Here is a 25,300-nt window from a genome sequence, read left to right as displayed (position 1 = left end):
AAAGCCATCGGGAAGTAGACGACCTTGGTGATGTTGGAGCCCCCTGCGACTTCAATGGCCATGGAGTAGCAATGTAGCCACTGCTGAGGAGCTTGCTTGCCATCGTACTTGGTGATGCCGATCGGCTTGAAGCCCTCAGGGTACTTGTAGCTGCTGAACCGTGCTGAGAAAGCTGGGAAACGGTCGTTGCAGTCAGTATCTTCGGTCTCGACTTCTTCGCGAACCTTGCACCTGGAGTCTATCACGGACCGCGCATCGCGGCCTTCATTGATGTGCTGGCGCAGGTCTTCTGGAGGAGGCTGATGATTGGCCTGTCGCGGGTTGCCCCCTGGAGGTGGATGCTGCCTCCCTCCAGGGGCCTGACTCCCGCGAGCGTTGTCATTGTTGTGGCTGGGCTGAGGTCGAGGACGGCCGCCGGCCGTTCGGCTATGAGCCTGGCTCTGGCTCTCGCCCACGCGCTCCTCCTTGACGGTAGACGCCGGGTTATGCTGATCCAACTGGATCCAGGCCCTCTGCGCGTAAAGAAGTGCTTGACGCACATTCGGATCATTACTGTGCTCGAGTATGGCCATAACCCTGGCGATGTTGGCCACCTAAGTCCTGAAGCCTCATTCGCTTACGACGGCGAATTCAGGGTCAAGCTCGCGCTGCATAGATCGCCTGCGCTCGTTGACCCTCCTCCGCCGGATTGTGCGAGCTCTGTTCCTGGCCCTCCGTGCCTCACGATCAGCATCATTTTCGGCGCCAGCGTTGGCTGTGACCTCATCCTCAGATACATTATCAAATTCGGCGATGGGCAAATCACCATCATCCTCACCTTCTTCCGCCATTAGCACCTGGCGAGAGACGAGCTCATCAGAGCTCGCGTCGACTAGTTCAGTCGACTCCTCTGCCACGGTGGCCAACGGCCTGCCCTCCTGGAAAGGCAAAGGCTCGAGGTGTGCCACAAGTTGATCATCGGCCTCGAGTAGATCGGAAAGGCTCATGCCCTTCCAATGCACGAAGTGCCCCTCCGGAGTGGAGGTGATCATTAGACTGTTGGTGCCAAAACAACCCGAAGCCCCCCGACATACGGTGGCTTCAGGCTTTTGGAGTAGAGAATCCAAGTCCTCCTCCAATATGGAGAGGGACTCGGAGCCATTGTCCTCCTGAAGATCAGTGGCCAAATCACACTGGCCGAGTCGTAATCGGCTACGCGAGTCCTCAGATTGGAACAAGTCCAACCCAAGGAAAGTTGTTGCAGCGCCGGGTGAAGTCGTGTTGGAAGCAGACTCCTCCTCGATCCTCGTCGCGGATTGACGAATCAACAAATCATCGAGATCATCGACGAACTTGTCGAGGTCACTTTGAGGAAGCGCCGCGGGAGTTTTCGGCTTCATGTCGATGAGGAAACAACGGAAATCGCCCTCGCCATCTGCGATGCAGACCCACGAGCCAAAAACAAAAGTTGTACCCTGAGAAGGTACTGACTTGATGAACTAGAAAGATGCCATCGAGTTCGCCGGTGGATCTTTGATGCGCACCGCTACCTGGCACGCCAGCTGTCGGTGTTTTACTGGCTGCCCACCAAAGGGTATGCCTAAGGTGGTAAGTTTTTGGTGAGGGGACGCCGAGATCAGGAACTCGAAGGTGCAAGGAACAAAAAACTTAGACAGGTTTGGGCCGCGAGGCGCGTAATACCCTACGTCCTGTATGGTGGTTTGTACTGCCTTGGGTATAGAATGATCTGATGATCCTGTTTTGAGAGGGTCCCTGTCCTCCCTTATATATCCGGGAGGTCAAGGTTACACGAATCCTAACTCATACTAGCCTAGGAATCATACCAGAACATATCTCGAGTAGATTCCTTCTGTATCGGTTAGCTTTATCTCCTATTTAAACGGGATAAATAAGAGATAAATAAGATGAATAAGAGATAAGACGGACTTAATCTCTTAAACCTCTTTAAACTACGCTATGTACACAGTCCCGTGGCCCCGGGTCTGACACTTGTGCCCTTCCAATGCCCTAGCCCACCCTACCAAGATTGAGGTGCAAAAAGGTGGGTTGAGCTAGGTAACTTGGAGGACTCGTGCCCTTCCAATGCCCTGGCCCGCCCTACCAAGATTGAGGCGCAAAAAGGTGGGTTGAGCCAGGTAACTTGGAGGACTCATGCCCTTCCAATGCCCTGGCCTGCCCGACCAAGATGGAGGAGCAAAAAGGTGGGCTGAGCTAGGTAGCTTGGAGGACTCGTGCCTTTCCAATACCCTGGCCCGCGCAACCAAGATGGAGGTGCCATCAGGCCGTGATGGCCGTTTGATGAACGTATGGCATTGTTGATGAGGTCCAAGTAGTCGGAGGGGACGGAAGCCATTCGATGGATGTTGGCTAGTCCTTCTGACTTGTAGTAGACGATCCAAATCCTCCTCCGACTTTTAGTAGGCGATCAAAATCCTCCTCCAACTTGTCGTAGATGATCCAAATCCTCCTCTAACTTGTAGTAGTGGAACTTCGACCGAGGGGGATTCGGTTTGGGGGGGTTCTGAGTCGTCGATCGAGTCGTTGATTGCACGGTTGATTTCCATGCGGGTGGTACGGTTGCTTCGTGCTTCTTCTAGTTGGAAAAATTCAATTTCTGGCAAAACCATTGGCAAAGTTGTATGGGAGCAAGGCCCCTTCAGTGAACTACGCGTAATACTAGTCGGGAACTAGTAAACGGAGTGTAAATGAAAGTTTGGGAGCAAGGCCCCTTCAGTAACATAGAGAACTAGTCGGGAACTAGTAATCTGGGGTTTATTTGTAGTTTGGGTGCAAGGCCCCATTCAGTAACATAGAAAAACTAGCCAGGAACTAGTAACCTGAGCGTTACTGGAAGTATTTGATAGACAATCACATAGGTGCTTTGGTAGTCGCATGGCTCGGCTGTGACAAGGTCCCTATGTCATTGCCAAACGCCCGATCCGTGGCTGCTGCGAAAGCATTGTTGAGGTTCCTTTGGTACATTGGATTGCGAGTGCAATTTTCCGCATTCCATCTGCGCTAGGCGCGTTTAGCATTCTTCAACCGCCAGATCCTTCGGTGCTCCTTGTTCTTCCCTAGGGGGCATCTGCCGTGGGCTCATTGGCAGACACGTCCGCGAGTTGTTCGTCATCATACTCGGAACCCAGCTCGTTGTCATCCACGTTGCAAAGGGAGGCCATGTAGACTTGATGATCCGGCGAGTTGTTAGCCGTATGGCTGTACTCGAGTAGCTCTGTGCAACCGTCTCCCTCTTCCGTGATGGGAGAGAGAGGTTTGCCCTCTTGGAAGGGTAGTTCCTACGTGAAAGTGACAATGCGGGAGTCGTAGTCGAGTAGTTCAGAGGGCTCTAAGCCCTTCCAGTACATGAAACGGCCTTGCGGTGTAGATGCTATGGTTAAACCCAGATGATTGCCCAAAAACGATTCGGGGTAGTCATCGGGTTGCGAATGGTTTTTGAGAGCGGGGCCCCCCGACAAGCGGTGGCTCCCTCATCTTCGAGTCCTTCTCAGCTCTAGCTTCAAGATGTAGTACTAAATAGCGAGTACTCTTCATCGGAGTCCGAGTACTTGTCGAAAATGGGGCCCCCCAACAAGCTGCGGCTCCCACGTCTTTGAGCTTTAGCAGTAGATCTAAGTCCTCCTCCAAGTCGAAGAGGGACTTATATTGTGTGGTCCCCTCAGATCAGTTTGAGTCCGATCCGACTAGTTTTGCTGCATCACGAGTGGAAGTCACGTCGAAAATTGACATCTTTTCAATCTGCAGGACCAGATCAGGAGCAGGGACTCGACGAGGTTGTCGATGAACTCGTCAAGGTCGATGTGTCGAGTTGGTGTACAGGCCTCCGGCTTCCTGGAGTCGACTAGGTGGCTGTTGAAGCAACCCAAGCCGTTGGCGACGCAGATCCAGGACCCGAAGACAAAAGTTGTGCCCTAATCGAGCACGGTGTTGGTGAAGTTGAAGGATGCCATCGGGTTCTCTGGTGGATGCTCAATGAACACCCCTACCTGGCACGCTAGCTGTCGGTGTTTTACCGCCATGCCCACCGAGGGATACCCCGACGTGGTGAGTTTGTAGGTAGGGTGTCGCCGAGATCAGGAACTCGAAGGTGCAAGGAACACAAAGTTTAGACAGGTTCGGGCTACTGAAAGTGTAATACCCTACGTCCTGTGTGGTTTGTATTGTCTTAGGTGATGATCGGGTAATCTCCTGTTTGGAGGGGGTCCCTATCCGCCCTTATATAGTCTAGGGGGCACGGTTACATGGAAGTCCCAATCGGATACAAGCCCAGGAGTCCTACCCAAGTACTTTTCGGGTAGTTTCCTATCATCTCAGACTGGTTTTACTACTGTATAAGTAGTCCTACTATGCTACGAGTAGTTACAACAGATGTATGGTGTGGGCAACATCCCATCCCGTATCCTAGAAAATGTATATTATGTGCACAGTCCTGTGGGCCCGGGTCTGACAATGCCCTAAGGATATAACATTTCTGATACCATTCTTGTCTATAAATAAGGTCTCATCTCTCATTCAACACACACCACAAAAATGTAGGAACAATGTCATACCACACTACTACAGAAACGATCTTTCATCCTCCTCATTTGTCACGGCCAGTTTTGGGCTTGGGACTAATGAAAGCATTAGTCCTGGGTCCAACATGTAGGGGCCTATCGGGAAGATGGGTGGACATTTAGTCCCGGTTGGAGCCACCAACCAAGACAAATGAGGGGCTTTTAGTCCCTGTTGGTGGCTCCAACCGGGACTAAATTCCCCAGGCCCATTTATCCCCTTCTTCCTCCCCTGCCCGAGCCATTTCCCCATTCGTGTTCATCCTATTTTTGGCTCTCGAGTGAGGGGAGGTCATGCTAATTTTCTCCACGATCTGTGAAGGCTTTTGATTCCCCCATCCATCCAACGGTTTAAAGGTCATCCTCTCATCTTCCATTGCTATTGTAGCTCATTTCACGGTTTAGAAATAGAGATATTGAGGTTTTTTAGATTGGGAAAAATGTTGGATTTTATTCAATTTATACACCATTTGAGCTCAAATTACTTAAGGTTTGCATAGAGTAGAATGTTATTTTTTGGAATGGGAGTATATACATAGAGAGAAAGGAATACTATTTAGAAAAGTATGGATATGATGAAAATGAGTATAGTAGGATTTTTTATTTTTAGAATGAGAGTATTTATATATGACCATATGTGGATTTGAATGTGAAATGTGAAATGTGTGAATGTGAAATTTCAAATTGAATGTTTATGTGCAATGTGATATGTCAAATTGAATAATTATTGAAAGTGAAAAAATAAGTGTACTTGGTATTATACTATGAATGAATTACTATGACACTCTAATGATATATTTATTCAGGCTCACATTGAAACCATCGAGAAGTAAAAAAATCTTTGTTTCAAAAAATGTATGTATCGTTAACCTTGGCCATGCGGTGATGACATTGCCATTCAGGACCAACATGATATACATGACACGGTGTGGTATAAGGACATGATGAAGGAGTGATTTGAGCGAGGTGAGGATGCCACCATTCGGACCAAGGCTGTACTACTTCGTCATGTCCCTATACCGCATCATGTCACGAATATCAATGTTGGCCCGAATGGTAGTATCATCACTGCATGGTCAATTTCAACGATAGTTACATGTTCCTAAATTGAGATTTTTTTTGTTCTCGATGGTTTTCCATATAGAGCCTGAAACAAAGTTGTGAACCTTGATTGCATCCCATATTACATAGGACGATGAGTGTTCGTCTCAAACTAAAGAGTGTCAAAATAATTAGTGTTCGCCTCTAATAATTAATCATGTTGTGTAATGGATCATGTAGACCTTTTAATTATTTTTCATGTTATCATAATTATGAAAAGTTATTCATTTATTACATTTATTTGATACGTGTAACAAAATTGATATTTTAGATGTTTTAATTAATCATGTTGTGTAATTGTTCATGTTATGTAAAATACCATATTGTGCAATGCAGATGGACCGATAATGGATGTACAATGCTAACCGATGTTCCAAGGAGTTCATTGATGGCCTCCATTATTTTTTGGATATGGCCGAGGCAAACAAGAGGAATAGTTTCGTGTGCTGCCCGTGCATCCATTGCCAGAACAAGAAGGATTACTCCTCTTCAAGGACCCTTCACAACTATATTTTTGCTAATGGTTTCATGTCCAATTACATTTCACTACTAGATTTTTACCCTATTGCCACGAGACGCATTACAACAACACGGAATCTATTGCAATAGGTAGATTTTATTGCCACTATTTCAAAATACAGTTGCAATATGTGGAAAATATTGCCAAAAATATCTTGTGTTGCTATAATCTTGATTTCCATTGCATTAAGTATGTGTTATTGCCACCATTTGAGATATGGTTGCAATATGTCGATACTATTACCACACCTATACTGCGTGGCGATAATATTGAATTTTGTTCTAATAGCTAGATATTATTGCCACCATACAGTAAATGGTTGCATTAATTCATAATATTGCCAGGATAACATTATAACAATCTTTGACTTTCATTGTAAAATGTTCATCTATATTGCAATGAAAAAATTAATTGGTTGCAATTAGTTGACAATATTGCAACTGTTTTCTTATGTTGTAATAATGTGAACTTTCATGGAAATAATGTTTGCATAGAGAGAGTGTAAAATGAAATTACTAGTAAAAATACATCAAATGCGCCTCTAGTGTAGTGGTAAAGGGCTAATTGTGTGTCTAACAGGTCTTAGGTTCGATTCTCATGAGTAACAACTTTTTACGTTTTGGATTTCTGATTATTATTATACATGAAAATATTTGGTTGCAAAAATGACTTTATTGCCACAACATTTGTCGTTGCAACCACGACATCAGAAGTTGCAACAACTAATGCAATGCTTCATTGCATGGCAATTACACATATCGCAACATGACACAAATACCGTTGCAATGCACCTATTACCTCAAAGATAATTGCAACGGCTCGCAACCAAATTTTGGTTATGGCAATTTGTACCTATTGCAACTATATTGGCCCTATTGCCACGTTTCTTCATCAGTTGGCATACACCAAAAATCTAGTAGTGTTTGTTGGACCAGCCATGGAGAAAAAGGGGTTATAATGGAGGATAATGAAGAAGAAGTTTTTGACGGCAACTTTTCTGGCCACACGGGATTTGGTGCCTTTGATGATGATGCTGCAATGGAAGAGCCTGAAGGAGAGGTGGAAGATGATGATCCCAAAGATGATCTTGGGCAGACACTGCGCAATGCACGTGAAGATTGTGAAAGTGAGAATGAGAGGATGGAGTTCCAATAGATGTTAGCGGACCACCGCAAGTTGTTGTACCCAGGATGCGCAGATGGCTTGAAGAAGCTTGGCATTACTCTGGAGTTGCTACAATGGAAGGCAACGCATGGTGTATCTGACAAGGGATTTGGTGAATTACTTAAACTTTTAAAAAAATGCTTACTAAGAATAACGAGTTGCCTGCCACAACATACGAAGCAAAACAACTTGTTTGCCCTCTAGGTTTGGAGGTACAGAAGATACACGTATGTCCCAATGACTGTATCCTGTACCGCGGTGATGAGTACAAGAATTTGGATGTATGCCCCGTATGCGGTGCATTGAGGCATAAGATCAGGAGAGACGGCCCTGGAGAAGTCGAGGGGGAGCATCCTAGGAAGAGAGTTCCTGCCAAGGTCATGTGGTACTCTCCTATAATACCATGTTTGAAGCATCTGTTTAGGAACAAAGATTATGCTAAGTTGATGCGATGGCACAAAGAAGAACAAAAGCAAGACACAATGTTGAGACAACCGGCTAATGGATCCAAGTGGAAAAAAATAGATAGAACTTACCGAGACTTTGCACTAGATGCGAGGAACGTAAGGTTCGCTTTGAGTACAGATGGCATGAATCCTTTCAGTGAAATGAGTAGTAGCCACAGGACTTGGCCTGTGACTCTATGTATATACAATCTCCCACCATGGCTCTACATGAAGCAAAAATTTATCATGATGCCAGTGCTTATCCCGGGCCCAAAGCAAGCTCGTAACGACATTGATGTGTACCTAAGACCATTGGTCGAAAAATTGTTATTGTTGTGGCATGAAGAAAGTGTACGGATGTGGGATGAATACCGACAGGAGAACTTTAACCTACGAGCCATGTTATTCGTAACCATCAATGACTGGTCTGCTCTTAGTAACCTATCAGGACAAACGAACAAGGGATATAGAGCCTGCACACACTGCTTAGATGAAACTGATAGTGTATACTTGACTCACTGCAAAAAGGTTGTATACAGGGGTCATCGTGTTCTCCCCATCAAACAACAGGTACAAGGAGAGGCAAGCATTTCAAAGGGCAAGCAGACCGTACAAAGCCGATGCACTGAAGTGGTATGCAAGCCTTTGACATGGTAAAGCATATAGAAGTAGTATTTGGCAAGGGACCTGGTAGCCAACCTGTTCTGAGCGAAAACGGAATGGCACCCATGTGGAAGAAGAAGTCTTTTTTTTTGGAGCTACCATATTGGGAAGTCTTAGATGTTAGCAATTCAATTGATGTGATGCATATCACGAAGAATCTTTTTGTCAACCTGATAGGATTCCTAGGAGTGTACGGGAAGGCAAAAGATACACTAGAAGCACGGCAGGAATTGCAACATATGGAAGAAGGAGATGGCCTACATCCAGAACTGAGAGAAAATGGAGGGCACCACTTAAGTCCTGCCAGCTATACTCTTAGCAAAGAAGAAAAGAAAAGCATGTTCGACTGCTTGAGAAGTATCAAGGTCCCATCTGGATACTCCTTCAACATAAAAGGAATCCTGAATATGCCAGAGAAGAAATTCACAAATCTAAAGTCTCATGGCTGTCACGTGCTTATGACTCAACTTCTTCCGATTGTGTTGCGTGGGATTCTGCCTGAGAACGTTTAATTAACCATCGTAAAGCTGTGTGCTTTCCTCAACGCAATTTCTCAGAAGGTAATTGGTCCAGATGATCTCATAAAGCTGCAGAACGATGTGGTACAATGTCTAGTTAGCTTTGAGTTGATATTTCCACCATCATTCTTCAACATTATGACACATATCCTAGTTCACCTTGTCAAAGAGATTGATATTCTCAGACCTGTATTCCTACACAATATGTTCCCTTTCGAAAGGTTCATGGCCGTACTAAAAAATATGTTCATAATCGTGCTCATCCTAAAGGAAGCATCGCTAGTGGCTATGGAACAGAGGAGTTCATTGAGTCTTATGTTGACTTTATTGATGATCTTAAACCGATTGGAGTTCCTGAATCACGGTACAAGGGGAGAATACGTGGAAAGGGCACACTAGGAAAGAAAACATATATCTGTATGGATGATTTCTCGTTCAAAAAAGCGCATTACACGGTTCTTCAACAATCCTCCTTGGTGGATCCGTACATCGAGGAATATCAGAAGATTCTATGCTCCGAATTTCCAAAAAAGTCTGAGGCCTGGATTACACGTTGACACATGAATTCTTTCGCCAGTTGGTTGCGGAAGCATCTAATGCATAACATGGATATACCAGAACAACTAGCATGGTTGGCTAGGCAACCATCTTGGAGTATCCTAACATTCCAAGGGTACGAGATAAATGGGAACACATTTTACACCAAAGTCCAAGATAAAAAGAGCACCAACCAAAATAGCGGTGTCCATATGGATGCCACAGACAACAACGGTAAAAGGGAGACATATTATGGTTACATAGAGAAGATATGTGAACTGGATTACGAACCCATTTTGAAGATACCTCTCTTTCGGTGCCAATGGGTGAAGCTGACTGGAGGAGGGGTAACAAACGATCAGTACAGGATGACAATAGTGGTCCTCAACAATCTTGGGTACAGAGACGAGCCATTCATCCTAGCCCAGGATGTCGCTCAGGTTTTTTACGTGAAGGACATGTCCAGCAAGCTAAAGAAGGGGATAAACAAACAAACAGATGAGCCAAAGCGGCAAATAGTTCTTTCGGAAAAAAAAAACATCGTTGGAGTCGAGGACATGACAAACCTGTTGGAGGATTGTAATAAGTTTGTTGAGATTCCTCCTATTGCGGTGAATGCTGATCCATGCATCCTGCTAGCCAATGAGGATGCTCGATACTTGCACCGCAATCATAATCAAGGGACATATGTGATGAGGAAGACAATTACCGTACCAGTAGATGCTGATTTTTAATGTATTAGAATCATTATGTATCATTTTTATAAATATTTGATGAACAATTTGTATATTTCGATTATATTACTTCATCATTGTTCATTGTGTTTTTATAAATATTGTAGTTTTCTACTTAATTTTCATGTTCAAATATAATTTATTTCATCAAAATTTAGTACTCAATTATCTAAATTTATTTCATCAAACTTATACTAACACACACACAATAGTCGAGCACTGTCATCTCCACCTCTTCCGGCGGCGTCTCCTGGCCCACAACAGTCGAGCACTGCTGTCTCCACCTCCCCGCGTAGCCTCGCGGCCGTGCCTCTCTTCACCGTCACCACCCAGGTCCTCAGCGCCACCGTCTCCACCTCTTGCGGCGGTGTCTCCCGGCCCGCAACAGTCGAGCGCCGCTGTCTCCACATCCTCGTGCGGCCTCGAGTGCCAGTCGCCCCCGCGTGCTCTCTCGCTGGGGACGTGCGGAGGCCTCCAACTGTGCCGCTTCCCTGACCATCCCGGGCCCCCTCCTCATCGCCTAGCCCTGATCGCGCCGCTGCCTGTACGTGCAACGCCCCTGGCCGTGCAACAAGCAGCAGCAGCCTCGTGTCGCTGGCCGCGAGACGTCGTTGTGTGTGTGTGAGTGGGCCCGTGCGGGCCGTGTGCACGCGAGTGGGACGTGTGTGCGTGTGTGTGTGAGTTTTGTATGTGTGTGTTTATAAATTGAGGTGTGTGTTTATGTGTATGTGCACGTGTGTGTATGGTGTGTGTGTATATATGCATGGTGTGTGTGTGTATGATCTTTGTAGTGTATGTTTACGAAAATTTAACTAACTGGGAAATTTTCATTTATGTAGTCCCTCGCGTGTCGACGTCGACGTTCGGTCCTCGTCCCCCTGCTCGGCCTCGCGCGCCGACATCCGATCCTCACCGGCACCACCGCCTTCGCCCCCTGGTCGACCTAGCTCGCCGACGTCTACAAAAATGTACATTTCTAGAAAGTTTCTAGATATTTGTATATTGAAAACTTCATGTATATTGCATACTGATTTTAATGACTAGAAAAGTTCTAGAAATTTGTATATTTACTTTAATTAGTAGAAAAAGTTCTAGAAAATTTGTATAGTGGCTACTATGACTAGATTAATTTGTAGAAAATTGATAGTGACATCACTAACTAGATAAAATTTTTGAAATTTCATGTATAATTACTTTAGTGTATATTTCTAGAAATTTCATGTATAAGTCCTTAGAATTCGTATAGGGCTGATCTAGTATTATTTTACATAAGTAACCCTGAAGTCTATTGTTACTTATGTATAGGTCCTTAGAAATTGTACAGGGCTGATCCTTAGCATTATTTTTTATAGCTAACCCTGAAGTCTATAGTTACTTAACTATAAGTCCTTAGAAATTTTATAGGGCTGATCCTTAGTGTTATTTTACATAACTAACCTTGGAGAAGTCTATAATTAATTACGTAGAAGTCCTTAGAAATTGTGTAGTTACTTAGTGTTAATAATTTTACAACACTTCTTGATTGTTTATTTGTATTCTATTACTATTTAAGATGGACCCGAGAGAGGATGAAGTTGGTAATTAGTTCCTAATGAACATGATTGCCGATGGTAATATCAAAGAAGAAGAAGAAGCCGGTGCTGATGCTCATCATCATGTCGAAGAAGAAGAAGTAGGTGATGATGATGCCAGCAATACCAACATATACCACATATACCACAATATGTCCAATGATGGGATTGAACAATCCAACGATGGTGCTCATCAACAAACCGAGAATGTATATATATCTAACATTTCATTCTTCTATATGTATATATATGAAACAATATAGACAATGACTATTATTGAACATGAATAATAATATGTCTTTTAATTGTAGCCTTCAACATCGGAGAAGCGTAAATGAGGCAAACGAGGCCCGACCAGAAAATTGGAAGGGCGATACATTATTACAGAAGTGGCACATGATGGCGAACCCATGACTCCCGCCAATGCTGCAGTGAAATACATAAGAGAATGTAGATGTCTTGTGAGGGAACATATCCCGATCAGCTTTAGGTTGTGGAAATCAAATAATGCAAATGAGCAAAGTGTAGCGGTGCCTCAAAGAGATAAGGAACAGTCTTGGCGTGAATTAAAGAATAATTTCACACTTCCACCAGAGTCTGAAGAATTAGTTAAGGATTGGACCTTCAGGAAGATGGCCACACAATTTCAGACCTTCAAGAAGAATTTGGTTAAGGATTATATCAAGCAAGAGAAAATGCCAACATTTACAAGAGCACTTGAAAAATAGAAGGACCACTAGGATGCATTTGTGGCATATAAGTGTTCGGAGCTTGGTATTCAGTGGGTGCAAAGGAACAAAGAAAATGCATTGAAGAAAAAATATCACCACACTCTAGGGCAAGGTGGCTACAAGGTCGGGAGAAGATGGAGCAAGATTTGCTTGATAGAGGTATCACACCTGCAACCTGGCCTGAACGTTCAAGAAGCTAGTTTTATGGTCATGGCAAAACCTTGAACCCAGAGAATGGCGAGTGCATTTTTGGTGAAAGAATTCAGCGAGCAGCCAATAGACTACAGGAGACCATAGAAGCAGTTGCCCAAGGAATATTCCAGCCCGATAGAGAAAAAGATGAGCTGACTTATGCCCTTGAGTTGTTAGAACATCATGCTCGAACATGAGGCAAAGGCGTGATTCCATGGAAATATGGGTTCAGCCAGTACATCGACTCTTACAGAAGCCGACAAAGAAGGAAGAACGAGTAGCAAGCGCGCTTGAGAAGGCTCGAAGAGCAGTTGTTACTGATGATGCAAGAATGGTGGAGGAAGTTAAACGATAAGTTGCCGTAGCAATGAGTCAGCAGCAGCAATCACAACCGGCTTCGGAGCTTCCTGTCGATAACACAGTTGAAACCGGCCAGCAACGCTATCCTGTGGATGATATCACTCAACGGACACCTTGTGCTCTGCAAAGTAAACGGTTGGCTACAGTACTATTGCGTCAAACCAACCAGGAGACATCTACCATGGACAACCAATTCCTGTTGGATACGCTAAAGTAGGTGTGGAGGAGGTGTGCCAGGATTATGAGATGCTCGAGCTCGACATTCTTGGAGGTGATGGGAAGATGACACCAGCAAAGACCATTCATGGTTGGATCCATCGGGACAAGCACAACATCCTCCTGAACCCTACTGATCAGGCATCAAGGCTAGCATCTCCGCAACCTCCTCCAAGGGCATGCAGCATGAGTCCACCGTCTCCGCCACCTGCACCATAACATTCTCCTTCAAGGGCACCTACATGAGTCCACAGTCACCTGCTTCATCTCCTGGGCAGCCGGCTTCTCCTCAGTCACCTCCTCCTAGTCAGCGGTCTCCTCCTTCACCTCCTCCGCCACTGGCAAAGAAGCAAAAGCAACCGCCAAAAAAGAAATCATCAGTTAAAGAGCCTCCGAAGAAGAAGCAGCAGATGAAGAAGAAAGCTAAGGGGAGAAAACTTATGAGGAATGCTGTGAGGAAGCTAAGAAAGCGGTTGACGAGCACTTCAAACCGAAGAAGCTAGAAAAGAAGGAAATTCATTCTAGCAGATTCAGCCTTTTTCTTAAAAATGACCGATGCAAATAGGAGGAAATTCATTCCACCATCAAACTATGACCTCTCAATTACCAAATCATATGAGAAGAAGAAGAAATCTGCTGGGTCATCATATGTTCCACAGCACGGAGCCTAAAATAAGCAATCAATTGAACCACTCGTCGTGCTACCAACAAAACAACAAGGGCTAATTGCTTTTCTTGGCACCTCTCTTCTCTCGGCGGATCAGGTTGCATGGCGTGATGAAATTGAAACGCACCCCATAGTTGCTAGATGGAAATATAAGTTTCGCAAGAGCCTTGTTCCCCCGGAAGTGGTGCTTGTGCTTCCAACGCAAATGTGCAGGCTACATGATTACTACATGCTCGTGTCAAGCCGTAACGACTGCATGCTGGGTGCACGGATTAAAGATGAAGATTACTTTCGTGGCGAGAATGTGATGTGGTTGTATTTCGAAGAATTATACCAACTATACCATCAAGACGCCCTCAACATCAGTTTCATCAGCACCTAGCTTCTATAAATGGTGTTCTTCAATTTTCATTTACATAATTAGCTAATCTTATTACATACCCTCAATCCGTAGATTCCTTGCTTCTTTTGTATCATGTAGAATGGAGATTCAAACTTGCAGAAAGAATGACTACTTGAACTTGGGCTTCGTCGACCCAGTGGTTGTGAATTGTGTTACCGTAAAGGACAACCCTCAAGAAATATTTTATAACTTATACAAGTTCTTATCCATTCAGCATTACAAGCAGAATATAGTGTTTCATTACAACTTTCCGTGAGTGTTTTCTGCCGTATAACCCTTTTACTTTTGTATAATTGAATTTTTCTAACCCTACCAAAAAGTGGCTCTGTATAATTTTGCAGAAATCACTAGATACTAATTAACATAATTCCTGACATGCGCTTAGCGATTGTTATGGATTTATTGAAGAAAAAGACAGAACTTTACCAAGACATTACCGACTTGTTGAAAAGGTAATTACTAGTTGTGATAATTCCTTAAATACGCTTAGTGATAAATATATTTATTCGTTCTCCGTCATGCGCAGGGTTTGGGAAAAGTTAAGTGGAAAAGAACCACGTAATTTCAAAGGCGAACTTAGATTGAAGATAGACTTCCCGGTACGTATTGGATGCTGCTTTGCACGTTTCATTTGTTTTATTATATATTCATATGGATACCTGATGACTTCTTTTATCTTAAAGTGTTTGAGACAGGCACAAGGCAATAATTTATGTGCATACTATGTTTGTGAGAATATTCATACTCATGTAGGTTCTTACAAGACATATACTTCTTAGGAAGCGGAAGTAAGTAATAAACAACATTTTGTAATATTTCAACTAATTTTGAAAATTATCATAATTAGTATTTTTCACTTTTTTATAGATCCATAGGATGCGGGATCAGCTCCTTGCAGAAGAAAGAGTTTTGGTGATTCAAGAAACTATGGTAGAATTTATTTATTTATTTATGAGCAAGTCATCAAACCAGATGCTAAATTCCACTATGATGGACACATTCTTGATTTGATAGAAGTAGTAAATATAGCATAGATGTCATATAAAACTTTATTGCACTTTGTATGTATATATGTATGCATGTTTTACTTTGTTGCACTTTAGTGGTGAATCCCACTTGCTATATATATATATATTAGTGCATTTTATACTCAGCTCGAACAAGCGCGCGTGTAGGAACGTATAGTAATACTATAAAATACTATGTAATTTCGAATATGAAAATATAACTGAAATAAAAAAATGAATGGAAGGAAAGGAACATATTAAAAAAAACCTAAAGGGAGTCCCTGCCTCGCCGCGGCTGGGAGCCTCTTTAGTCCCGGTTGGGAGCCTCTTTAGTTACCAACCGGGACTAAAAGATTTTTTGTCCCGATTGCTAGACCCGGGACTAAAGGCCCGAACCATTAGTCCTGAATTGGCGGTTCCGGTTGGGAAACCGGGATAACATAGGTTTCCCAACTGATAGTAGCGAGCCTTTCTGTACTAGTGCTAGCATGTTGATTGGGCATGGCGCCATATGCCTTGCCTTCTAGCATCTAATTATGTTGAATATGTAGCTTGTATTATTTTACACAATATAAATTTGATAGCTTTCAATTGATGGTAAGATCGGAAAATTTTGCCAAACAGCTGGGAAGTCGGTGTGGCCTGACATGAACTGGTGGGCATGAAGCACGGGAAAGATGCAAAAGCTGTGATTCAGAAACAGAGACCTGATATTACTGGAGTATTCTATGTGCCTCGTTATTCATTGGTTCCTAAAGACTACTGCTGCAACCGTTTTTGGATTCGGGTCAACTGCGTGATCGAAGCTGTGACTTTGAAAATGCTGTCGTGTACAAGGTTCCGATGGTTGGGTGATCCATAGGCTGTGTACTGGAGCATGTGCATGAGCAATCATGGTTCCAAATCACTAAGAAAAGTTACATGGTTGCAGCAATGATGTGGAAATAATCCACCAGATATAAATAATAAACTGCTCTCCATCTATCTCTATTACTCCCTCCGTCCTAAATCATTAATCGTTTTGACATTTTTAGATACATAGTATTTGCTATGCATCTAGATATACGTTATTTTTAAGTGGATAGCAAAATTTATGTACATAAAAAAGTCAAAACGACTAATAATTTGGGGCGGAGAGAGTAATAGAGATAGATGGAGAACGGTTTATTATTTACTATCTCCATGCAGTTGTTCTGTGATATAGTTTTACATTTTCCTAGAATCTTATTGCGCGACAATAAGATCAAGCATTGTTGGCATGTGGCTAATAGATGATAAATTATGAGTATAATTTTTCTAATGCTTGTAGGGTGGCTGGAATTTACGAGTTTACTTAGATCAGTACGCACATACCACTACAAATCTCCCTTTTTGCAATGTATATCCACATCCACCATTTAAATGTAAAGTAATGGCCAATGCAGTAAAATTTTGCCAAGTATGCTGAATTGCTGATAGAGTGAAAAATAAATACCATGCCACCATGACGCATTTGACGCTGATGAAGTGTTGAGGGGGTTTATGGGCTGGCCCAGAAGATTGGAAAGCGGGAGGCGAAGCAGCAGACAGACTGAGGCCGGATATTCACGGCCCGGAGGAGTCTACCACAGTCCACACTCCACACCATCCATCCAGCCACTCTCCAGGCCACCGCCGCACCTGATTCCCGAACCCTACGTGCTACGGCGATCCCGCCGCCGGCCGACTGCTCCAGGCCTCTCGCCGGGCGCTAGCAAGTTCCACGTTCGGGAATGTTTCCTACCCGCTTGCTTGTTTCAACTGTGAATTTCGCATTCGGTTCTTGAGCGTTTTTGTTGTGAACTGCTAGTAGGAAGCGATTTCGTTGTGGCCGCCGGACGGGAGCCGAGGAACATGGCGTCGGCGGGGATTCCGTCGTCGTGGGAGGAGCTCCAGGAGGACCTCCTGGGCCAGGTTCTCAGGCGCCTGCCGTCCCTCGGCGACCGCGTCCGCCTCCGCGCCGTCTGCCGCCCCTGGCGCTCCGGCGCCGCCGCCCGGCGGCACCCGCTGCTGCCCCCGCCGCTCCCATGGTTCGCCTCCATGACGGCAGCCTCGTCGACCATCCCGGCGCCCCCGTCCGCTGCGGGCCCATCCTCCGCCAGGGTGTCGACTTCTGCTACCTCCCCGTCGACAACCTGGCCTTCCTCGTGCACCACGACGGCGGATGCCCTCTGATGAACCCTCTCACCGGTCTGACGCTCCCGCTCCCGAAGCTGGGCCCTGCTGAGCGCCGAGAGATCGACAGTTCTACCGTCTACGGTCCATCTTTGATCCGAGAGGGGCATGTTAAGGTGAAAATCCTATTCTCTCCAGTCGGTCCTACGCCGGGTCCCCTTGTCGCAACCATAATTACAGAAGGATACAGCGTTGCTGTGGCTCCTGGCAAGGATCATGATGCGATCAGCATCAGCATGCGTACAGAGCGTCCTTTGGACCATCTATCTAACATTCTAACGAGGATCTCTGATATTGCCTTCTTCCATGCGGACCTCTACGCTCTCACATATGATGAAGGGCTTCACATCATGAAGCTTGATGTCTGTGGCCTCAGCAACCCAAAATTCTCGCAAGCCTTCCGTCCGTGCATCGCTGATGACCCCAAGCAGCAAAACATATACTTTTGCCATGACCCCAATCAGCCGCAAGTATTCGACCCAAAAGACATGCCTCCTGGGTGCGTGGTCCGGTGTTACCTAGCAGAATCTGATGGCAGGCTGTTGATGGTCAGGCGGTGAATGAGCTTTCCATGGAAGCCTCGGCTGGGAGACCACGACAGGACTTTCCGGTTTGAGGTCTTTGAGGCAAACCTTGCCACCATCCCTTGACAGTGGGTGAAGGTGGAGAGTTTGGGTGGACAGGCACTCTTCCTTGGTTTACAATGCTCCAAGTCAGTCCTTGGTAGCCAATTTACAGGTGGAGTTCGTGAGGATTGCATCTACTTCATGCATAGGGCTTTTGACCAACCATATAGGCAAAACGACCTAGGTCACCCTATGGATCCTCTTGCCGACTATAGCGTGTACAACATGAGAAACGGGGATATCACGCCATTGCTGCCAGAGGCTGTGATGGCAGAGCTGCAGCGCAAACGCCAATTTCTGACATGGGTTTTTCCTGCTGATGAATAACTTCCTTCTGATCTTAAGTGTTTTTTTTTTTGGTCATGGGAACATCAGTATGCTCGACATGTGTTTACTTTCTTTTATTGGCAATCAGTTGAATGATATGTAGAATCAAGCTATGCAAAATCTAGAATGCCTTTGATGATTAAACCTGTTATTTGATGGGATAAGTCTTTGTACTGTTGGTCTTTGCAGTCCTCGGCATGGTGGTCTTGCTGCCCCAATCAGGACAGCATCTACCAGAACAGCATCTATCATGACAACATTTAGCATCTTAGACTAGTTTTTAGAACAACATCTTAGACTAAGTATCACTAGTATTTAGACTAGCATCATAGACTAGCATCTCAGCATATGCTTGGCTGTCTTATCCAGCTATAAATATGTATCCTCAATTCCTCAGGTGGGTATGGCATTGTGTGAGAAATAAATCAGAAAATTGCCCCAACTCCTAGTGTCATCCTCTCGATGAGAGTAAGAGTTTCGATACTAACATTATTTGCATGCTTTGGAAAATTTGTCGCCTTTCAGGTCAACATTTTGTAATAAGGCATTGTGTATGATCTGACAAGTGATTGATATGGTTTAATGTTGTTTGTCTATGAATTTGCTGAACCTGTGGGTGTGGCCTGAAGCAGGCTTTGGAGTGCAATATTTTCTTAGGCAGCTGTTAGTCTGAGTTTTTCCCCCCAGCTGCTGTGTGTAAAGCAGTCTGGTATTAGTATGTTGTTGATTTTTCGACTGGCAAGTATGGCTTAAATTTAAAACTGCTTCTGGATTGGTCCTTTGAGGCTGATGTGTAACTTGTAAAGTTACATAACTGTTTGGTTTTGTATGAGGGCATAGTATTACAGGATTTTTTTTCAAGTTATATATCTTGGGGATTTCTTGGCTACAACTCTACATTATGCTAACAACTGGTATCCATTCTATTCTGTATCTTAAATATCTCTTACTCATCTCCTTCCCACGCCTCCCTTTGTCCTCAACCGGAAGCAGGAACACTGGCTGTCCCTGCTCACCTCTCTTCCCCTGCGCAGACGGGCAGCAGCTCATTTGAGGCAGCCTCCTCCCCACGCAACAGCCCCCCACTAGCACGCCATGTCCGAAGGATAGTTTCAGCGCTCGGTCGCCCTGAGCGTGCGGCACCGGCAGGAGGCCGAGCTCGCCATGGCAGAGGAACACGAGCGAGCGGCGGCAGAGACCGTTGCGGTGGCAGCGACGACGTCAAGGCTGGCGGCAGCGGAACTGGTAGCAGCAAGGGTGGAAGTGGAAGCAGCGGCGGCGGCAGATGCAGCACGTGCGGCAGCAGTGGAGCTTAAGGCTCTATGCGGCAGTAGCATCAGCAGCTCTGCCTTCGTCGATGGCAGCACCCCCATGAGCGCGGTGGCGGCAGCCCAGATGGGCGTGGACGCACCGGCGGTGCTCCTAGTGGGGACGTGCGTGGCAATCACGCTCCCGGCGGCGGCGGCCGGGTCGACGGAGATCGCGGCCTTTATAGACAGCGCCATGGTCACCACGGGATCCAGGCTGTTGCCAGGGATATTGGCCTCGGTGGTGGGTGGCCTACCCTCACCAAGACCAACTATGTCGAGTGGGCCGCGATGATGAGGGTAAGGCTCCAAGTGCCGCACATGTGGGAGGCAGTTCGGTACGGCGACGTCGACTACGACAAGGATCGATAGGCGCTGGATGCCCTCATTGCTGCAGTCCCGCCAGAGATGCAGTTCTCGCTTTCCAAGAAGCAGATTGCCAGTGAGGCCTCGGATGCCATCGCTGCGGCACGCATCGGCAACAACCGCGCCCGCAAGTCCACACTGTAGGCACTTCGCAAGGAGTGGGAGAATCTGGCCTTCAAGCCAGGTGAGGACGTTGATGACTTTGCTCTTCGTCTCAACACTCTGCTACAGAAGATGGTGTAGTACGGTGATGACACCTACGACAAGGAGAGAGCTATTGAGAAGCTCTTCCGCTGCCTCAAGTCGTCGACAGCGATGAGCCACAGCCTCTCTCGGGGCCTATTACCATTGGCGGGAAGCTCCATCTCACTCCGGAACAGTTGGAGGCCTGCTAGGGTGACAGGAGGAAGGGGGAGCCCTCCTCCTCGTCAGGCGGCAGCAAGCGCGGCAAGCAGCGCAAGGCGCGCTGAGGCGCCTAGGCCGGGGTGCGAGGACGTGCTGAGGGTGGTGCCGCTGGGCGGCCCGCACAAGCCGGCACGAGATGACGCTTGCCACAACTACGGCAGGGTTGGCCATTGGGCCAAGGACTATCGACAGCCATGACGCGGCTAGGCCCACATCGCACAGGTGGAGGAGGAGGAGCCGGCTCTGCTCCTGGCGGCTCTGCTCCTGGCACACGCAAGCATCGAGCTACCTCTAGCGGCATCGGCCGCAGCGGCTTTCCTCCACCTTCACGAGCCGAGGGCACACGCCTTTCTCGGCGACGCCTCCAACAATGACAAGACTGACGGGTGGTGCCCCGACATCGGTGCCACCCATCACATGACCGGTCGGCGGGAGTTCTTCATCGAGCTTGACCCCAGCGTCCGAGGCTCTGTCAAGTTTGGGGATGCCTCTGGCATGGAGATCAAGGGCATCGGCTCCATCTTCTTCACCATCGAGTCTGGTGAGCACAGGCTACTCACCAGAGTCTATTCCCGCATTGAGGAACTCTATCATCAGCTTGGGACAGCTGGATGAGAATGGTTTGTGCGTGGAGATCAAGGACGGAGTCTTGAGGATTCTGGATTGCCATCATCGCCTTGTTGCCAAGGTAACCAGAGGCACAAATCGACTCTACATCTTTAATGTGCAGGTGGCACAACCTCTCTGCCTCACTGCTCGTCGAAACGATGAGGCATGGCTGTCAAGGATAGGTCCCTTGGGTACCGCAAGGAAGCTACCCGTGAGAAAAAAGAAGTCTGATTCCTACTAGGATTCCACTGTAATCCTATTAGGACTCATATCTTGTAATCCTACTAGGACTCCTACCTTGTAATCCTACTAGGAACCCCGTCCCCTAGGATATATAAAGGAGAATAGGGATACCTAGATAGGCAGAGAACCAATAGAGAACCAACAGAGAGCAGCCAACAGGCAACGCAACACCCAAGCGTAGGGCGCAATATACAACACCCCAAAACAGGACGTAGGGTATTACGCTACTCTAGCGGCCCGAACCTATCCAAATTTGTGTCTTGTGTCCTTGCATTCACCTTCAAGTTTCAGATCCGGTGATTCCTCACCAAATAATCACCTACCTTAGGGTATCCCTACGTAGGCTGACGGTAATAACATCGACAGCTGGCGCCCACCGTGGGGCCGATCGTCGCGATCATTGGGCGAATTTGAAGGACCTCTTCATCAACATCAATCCACTCAAGGCGATGGATTGCTACTTTGTACATATGCATCGGCGGATCGATTCATCAAGTTCGAGATCGGATCCTTCAGCGAACAGCTACATCGACCTCGACTACCCGGCTCGACTTTACCTCGCGCTGCAACGTCGATGCACCGCAGCCGTCAACCTCGACGACCCGGTTCAACTTTAGCTTGTGCCGCAATGTCCGCGCGCAGCAGCGACGGGTTCGACTACTTCGACTTCGCGAGGAAGCTCGGTGGCCCGCTAGCGACTACTTCGACTTCGCGAGAAGGCTCGGCGGCCCGCCGGCGATCACTTCGACTTCGCGAGGATGATCGGCGGCCCGCCGATGACTATTTCGAATACTTGTCTTGACTAGAAACTAGTCGAGGGGGAGCCTCACAGCAACGACTACATCAACTACTCGTCTTGACTTGATAACTAGTCGGAATTGACTCCGACTAGTTGAGCTTCATTAACAAACTGTCGTAGCTCCATCAACGAGCTCCACGGCTTCGTCGACATTCGTCCACGAATCAAGCTAAGTGACTTGTACCTTTTCCGACTTGTTCTTCACAAGATCGGCTACCTTTTTGGGTACGCCTCTTGACGGGTATGAAACCCTCAGGGGCTACACCAGGATCGACTATCTATCTGTGTACGTCTCTCAACGGGCATTGAAACCTTCCAGAGCTACACTTCGCCGACTACTTATCCGTGTACGTCTCTTGATGGGTATGAAACCCTCCAGAGCTACACTTCGCCGACTACTTATCCGTGTACATCTCTCGATGGCCATGAAACCCTTCAGAGCTACACTTCGCCGACTAATTATTCGTGTACGACTCTCGATGGGCATTGAAACTCTCCAGAGCTACACTTCGCCGACTACCTTTTGCGCACTGCACATCCTCTTTGTCGCATGACGACTACTTTCTGCTTGTTGTCTCCTCTTAATGGTCGCTAATCTACTCGAGTAGCAAATGCCTTAATCCATGAAACCTCGAGTCTCCAGTCATGACCTAAGCGACCGTCTTGTATGAGCGAAGGCAAGAGACCTAAGCGACTCGTACATGCTATGGGCGAAGGCTAAACTGGGACCGGGGGAATGTAAAGAGTGGACTACTCAGGAGATTTAAATAGCCTAAAAAAGATATCGACACAGCAATTTTTACACCGAGTAAATTTTGGTGTCTTCACATTATTACTGAGTACTACTCGGTATCTTCGCATTATGCTACATAATGTATGCATTGTCTTTTTTCAGATCAAGCTTCGGCAACAAGCCTCCAGGCAGCACGGCGTGCCATCACAATTCCGCTAGTTTCCAGGCTCAGGGGCTGGGCGATGCACACTACTCGACATGGCTCCTTCTGCTCTCCTGGCTCATAAGCTCGGGGACTGGACGCCACAAAACTACTCGAAGACGACTCATATGAAGACTGAGAGTGCAGAAGAAACCCTAAGTCACCGCATGGTTAAATAAACCAGCGGGAGGCTCAATTTCACTGTGCAGAAGGCAAAGAGTTTTTCTCAGGATTTCAGAGTAATACCAATTCAACGATTTTTGGATCCTTTTTCTAAACTTAAGGGTTTTGGATTCAAGGCTCGGGGGCTGCAGGATACGTGTCATCGACTACTTATTTTTTGAATGTACTCGAAGCATAAGAAAAGAAGATTCAAGACTAATTTGACCCTCAGCTTGATTCTTCGATTTAACCTAAGGCTCGAGGGCTACTCCATATGGAGTGCGATTTTCCATCGCACCCCATACAAAAGAAGACTTGAAGCTATTCGGGGCATGAGCACCTCATAGCCTCGATGCAACCAAGGAAGTACTCGAAGAAGACCTTCAAGACGGAGTTTCAGAAGAAGCCGAAGACTACTTCAGAAGTACTCGAAATGCCCGCAGTACTCGGCTATGAAGAGCTCGGGGGCTTGTCAGGGATAGATCCCCTGGGTACCAAAAGGAAGCTACCCGTGAGGAAAAAGAAGTCTGATTCCTACTAGGATTCCACTATAATCCTATTAGGACTCATACGTTGTAATCCTACTAGGACTCCTACCTTGTAATCCTACTAGGACTCCTACCTTGGAATCCTACTAGGAACTCCATCCCCTGAGATATATAAAGGAGGGCAGGGATACCTAGATAGGCAGAGAACCAACAGAGAACCAACAGAGAGCAGCCAACAGGCAACTCAACACCCAAGCGCAGGGTGCAATATACTCTAGCGGCCCGAACCAGTCTAAATTTGTGTCTTGTGTCCTTGCGTTCACCTTCAAGTTCCAGATCCGGTGATTCCTCATCAAATAATCACCTACCTTAGGATATCCCTAGGTAGGCCGACGGTAAAAACACCGACAGTAGCAGTGGCATGAGCGCTTCGGGCACCCTCACTTCGAGGCCCTGAAGTAGCTCAGTGCCAAGGAGATGGTGCTAGGCTTGCCATGCCTCGACCACATGGAGCAGTTCTGCAACGTCTGCGTGTTGACGAAGTAGAGGCGGCTCCCCTTTCCCCAGCAGATGAGCTTCCAAGCCAAGGAGAGGCTCGAGCTCGTGCACGGGGACTTGTGTGGCCCAGTGACACCGGTCACACCAAGAAGAAGCTTCAATGCGTTCATGGAGGAGCTCGCCGTGAAGTTCACCGGAAAAACAAAAACGAAGGGGGATGGTCAAACGGTGACGGATTGATGAAACGAAAGACACTACGGCGTAGACAACGAAGAGAGGTACCATGTGGTGTAGATTGTTGATGCCGGAACGCGACGGTTTGGTCAAAAAAGCTCGCCGGAGAGTTCGCCGGAACTCTAGTTGTGCAAAACTTTGGCTTTAGATGTAGGAGGCTACGAGCGGTAGCTGCGAAAAAGGCTGTACTTTTGTAACCAGCGCGTCGCGCAGATCGGCAGCATATAAATATTGTTAGGGTTTAGATGGGTGCAAACACATGAGATATTTTATTATTTTCGGAATTGATTAATTTCGGGATTCAAAAAATTCCAGAGAAGTTCAGAATTGATTTTTAGGCCGTGAAAAATACTCCAAAGCTCCAAAAATTCGGAAAAAATCTCATAAATATTTTGGAACGTGATGAGTCCAACTAAAAATAAGAGAACTCATGAAAAGAGATTTCCAGGAATTTCCAAAAGCACTGGATTTGCTCTAGGAAATTGAGAATAAAAACCAGCAAAATATGGAAATATTCTCAAAAACTTTATTAAAAAGATGTTCACACAACCCAAAATTGATACCAGGCCGTCTCAGCACCCAGCTGATATCTTTCATGCCATGTGTGCTTGTATTACTTCACATGAATGGTGTACGAATCGAATCCTCGTTCAGAAAATGAAAAGCTTGGTACAATGCGCAATTGCAAGCAGAAAACCATATTGCAT

The 25,300-nt window shown here is 46.3% G+C and overlaps 1 pseudogene; it reads left to right on the top strand.

Moving 5' to 3' along the window:
* The first annotated feature begins 5,902 nt into the window (after positions 1–5,902).
* Positions 5,903–10,254, top strand: LOC112898203 (annotated as a pseudogene).
* The last annotated feature ends 15,046 nt before the right edge of the window (positions 10,255–25,300 follow it).

Source organism: Panicum hallii, chromosome 6, assembly GCF_002211085.1.
Source record: "Panicum hallii strain FIL2 chromosome 6, PHallii_v3.1, whole genome shotgun sequence".
Lineage (NCBI taxonomy): Eukaryota > Viridiplantae > Streptophyta > Magnoliopsida > Poales > Poaceae > Panicum > Panicum hallii.
Note: the sequence above shows the minus strand (reverse complement) of the source record. Positions and strands in the feature narration are given on the sequence as shown.